The sequence below is a fragment of the Priapulus caudatus genome, unplaced genomic scaffold (genome assembly GCF_000485595.1).
Source record: "Priapulus caudatus unplaced genomic scaffold, Priapulus_caudatus-5.0.1 Scaffold922, whole genome shotgun sequence".
Taxonomy (NCBI): domain Eukaryota; kingdom Metazoa; phylum Priapulida; class Priapulimorpha; order Priapulimorphida; family Priapulidae; genus Priapulus; species Priapulus caudatus.
In genome coordinates, this window is record NW_014577983.1 from 26,382 (window position 1) to 30,086 (window position 3,705).

The following is a 3,705-nucleotide window of genomic DNA, read 5'->3' on the forward strand; positions in this document are numbered from 1 at the left end:
TACATGTGTGTGTTCGCGCGTGCGTGCGTGCGTTCGTGCGTGCATGCGTGTGTGCGTGCGTGCGTGCGCGCGTGCGTGCGTGCGCGCGTGCGTGTGTGCGCGCGTGCGTGCGTGCGTGCGTGCGCGAGTGCGTGCGTACATGTGTGTGTGTTCGCGCGTGCGTGCGTGCGTGCGTGCGCGAGTGCGTGCGTACATGTGTGTGTTCGCGCGTGCGTGGGTGCGTGTGTGCGTGCGTGCGTGCGTGCGCGTGCATGAGTGCATGCGTGTACACCTCATTCTCACCATCATATTGCAGGCTACGCTACGAGGGTAGAATACGTTGGTTGTTTCTTTACTGTCATCGTCCAAAGCGACGGCACAAAACTCAGAGACGCCATGACGTCACGTGTGAACATGAGAAACAGCCTGACCCCTGCCACATGCGTCAGTCACTGTGACCCACAAGGATACACTTATATAGGTACGCAGCGGGGCGGGGCAGGGGACGGGGGCGTGGGCGGGAGCGTGGGCAGGGGCGGGGCGGAGGGGCGGGGGACAGGGACGGGAACGAGGGAAGGGGGGAGAAAGGGAGCGCATTTGACGGGGAGCGAGGGACGGTGGGCGTGCGGGGGTGAGGCGGCGGAGGGAGAACTAGGAGACGGGGCGTGGCAGGGCGGGGAAGGTGGCCGGGGGACAGGGATACGGGTGGGTAACGGAGGAGGGGGTGCATGAAGAACAGAAAACGGAGGATGGGTGGGGGTAGTGGACGTATGACCCATGGGGGGGGGAGAATGTGAGCATGGGTTACTGCTGGAATTCCTAGTTGCACAGGTAAGAGAATGCGCCATTTCCCGTGTTACCTATATTTAATTAGGCTCGCATTTCACGGCCGTTCCCGGCTTTACTTCTATTCCCGAATCGTGACAAATTTATTCCCGTATCCCCCCCCCGATCCCCAGGTAAAATTAACTCGGTCCAACCCCGCGGCCCGACAATAACCACCTTTTGTTACATACGTAGGTCTGGACGGCTGGAATTGCCGGTGTGGCAATAAGCCCGGCAAAATAGGACGGGCACCGGGTTGGTGTTATATGCCGTGTCCCGGCGACCGCAGTGTGATGTGCGGGGGCGACGGCAGCAGCTCTGTCTACCGTATACACCAGGGTGAGTGCAGTCAGGTTAGCAGTTATATGTATAGTTATTAGTTAGTTATTATATCGTTATTGATCATCGTTATTGCTACTGCTGTTATTATTATATTTTTCATATTATTATTATCGTCATCATCATCATCATCATCATCATCATCATCATCATCATTATCATTATCATTATTATTATTATTTCCAAAGTGGATCACGGCATTAGCCGGTGACTTCTGGGTTGACCGTGTCCCAACCTGGGACATAGGGATTCAATCCAGAATTTTTCGCAGGATTTTGCCTCTTGATGTGCAGTCGCTCTGCATCTGCTTTTGGGTGGTGGAGACCGTGCATGCTTAGTAGCTTTTTTGTGTTGCGATCCATCCTTTCGATATCTGATCGCAACCAGTTGATCACCCCGAAGCTGTACACGGGGACTGGGAGTGCCAGGCTATTGATCGCTGTTATCTTGTTTTTGAGCAGAGCTCAGACTTGAGAACTAGGCGAACTCGGCGATAGTACTCCTTAGCAATATTCTCCTTCATCTTTGCATGCTAAATACCATTACTTTCGTCTACACCAAGATGTTTGTGGAGGTGGTCCCCGTGGTTCAGACTTTGTAGGGCCGTCTTGTCATCAAGCTCGATATTTCGACTTTTTACTAACTTACCACCTTTTAAGATTGCGGTTGCACACTTTTCCAAGCCGAACTTCATTTTGATGCCATCACTGAATGCTTTGACTGTTACCAAGGCCTGATCTAGCTTATATTCGTTCTTGGTGAACAGTTTAAGGTCATCCATGTAGAGCAGGTGGCTGATGGTGTTGTGTTTATCGACTGTAAATCCTAGACCCTGTCTATTCAGCATGTTGGTAAGCGGTTTTAGTGCTAAGCAGAATAGCAGGGGAGAGAGCCAGTCGCCCTGAAAGATTCCTCTCTGAGAGCTTCTGTCCTGAGGCAGCCTTCTTGAGTAAAGAGGAGCATTTCAGTTTTCCATTTCTTCATTGTAGCTTCCATGAACGGAGTGATGGTTGGTGACACACGGTAGATTCTCATGGCTGCGAGAATCCAGGAATGTGGGACATTGTCGAAGGCTTTCTTATAATCAATCCACGCCATTCCTAGATTCCTCTTGAGCTTTTCTGCCATGCTCACAATCATGTTACTAATGAGAAGTTGGTCTTTGCACCTTCTAGACGCTCTTCTACAGCCTTTCTGCTCATCTGTGAGGATGCCACTCTTCTGTAAGTGATTGTAGAGGCGGTTGCTGATTGCAGCAGTGAGAATCTTGTAGGTGGTAGTCAGGCAAGTCATTGGTCGATAGTTCTTTGGTTCTTTTGTATCCTTGCCTTTAAAAAAAAGGAAAGTGATTCCTGATGTCAACCACTTAGGGCTATTGCTTGGATCCTTGATGGTGTCATTCAAGGCCCTGGTTAGTTGTTTATGGAGAGCACTTGAATGCTTAATCCAGAAGTTGCGCAGCTTGTCTGGGCCAGGAGACTTCCAGTTGTGGGTCCGCTTGATGGCCTGCTGTACCTCACACATTCTAATGTCAGTCCATACATCCATTGCTACATTCTGAAATGCTACATCCTCTTGTTTGATCCAAATGGCTTTGGTATTGTGGTATGTGCCAACTTCTCCTATTACACGCCATAATTGATTGAGTCGCTCTTGAGAGGGAGGTTCCTTGGTGGTGCTTTGCTGCTGGTTATTTCTGCGTTGGTGGACTGTGCCTGCGGTGTTGGTGCTGCTTCAGTTAGGCCAACTTGAGATTGGACCTCGGTCTGGTTGCTATCTGAAGCTTGGCTGTTAAGGTTTGCCGACTCAACAACCGATTTTTCGACCTCAGCTTGTCTGGCGATCACTGAGGGACGCGCTCCTTGTTGACCCGCGCGACGAGCGATGCGGTATGACTTTCGTATTGGCTTATTCATCATGGCATGATATTTACTATTTAACCCATAGTTAGGGTAAACCTTTCCTGGACATCAGGCACGTCCATACGTCCCGTGGCCATAATGCCGCAGTTATCGGAGTTTGCTCCTCCAGATCGAGAGCGGTATTTTTTTATCGAGACACCATCTCTAGGGGTTGTCGTTCAAGGCTAAAGAGTCCCTCCTACCCATGAGACAGACTTGCGTACGTCGGACGCTAACCCGATACTTCAAGGTCTTAGGGAGAGCTCACAGGTACTACACCTTGCTCAAGGGTGACCTGGAGGTAGTTGGGGTGGCAAAGGGTATCCTCATCTCCTCGCCCACGTTGAGACTCCACCACCGATGCAGTAGAAAGTCATACCCAGGACGTTTATTATTATTATTATTGGGTTAATTATTATTATTGTTGTTATTATTATATTATTATTATATAATAATATTATTATTATTATATATTATTATCATTGTAATTATTGTTATTATTATTATTATTATTATTATTTTATTGTCATTATTGTTATTATTGTATCATATTATATTAAAGGAAATGGTAGGTCCATCGATTATGCAAAGTTGACGAATGCTACAGTAACTGGCACCTTGTGTAGTTAATAAGTACATTACCTTATAGAGCCAAACGCGT

General features: G+C 48.6%; 1 long non-coding RNA gene across 1 annotated transcript in view; it reads left to right on the plus strand.

Moving 5' to 3' along the window:
- Positions 1-3,705, plus strand: part of LOC106814415 — a 23,062-nt gene that overhangs the window by 1,596 nt on the left and 17,761 nt on the right. The window contains exons 2-3 of the long non-coding RNA XR_001394604.1: positions 296-460; positions 1,000-1,143. This is a non-coding gene — a long non-coding RNA (uncharacterized LOC106814415). The remainder of the gene's footprint in view (positions 1-295; positions 461-999; positions 1,144-3,705) is intronic.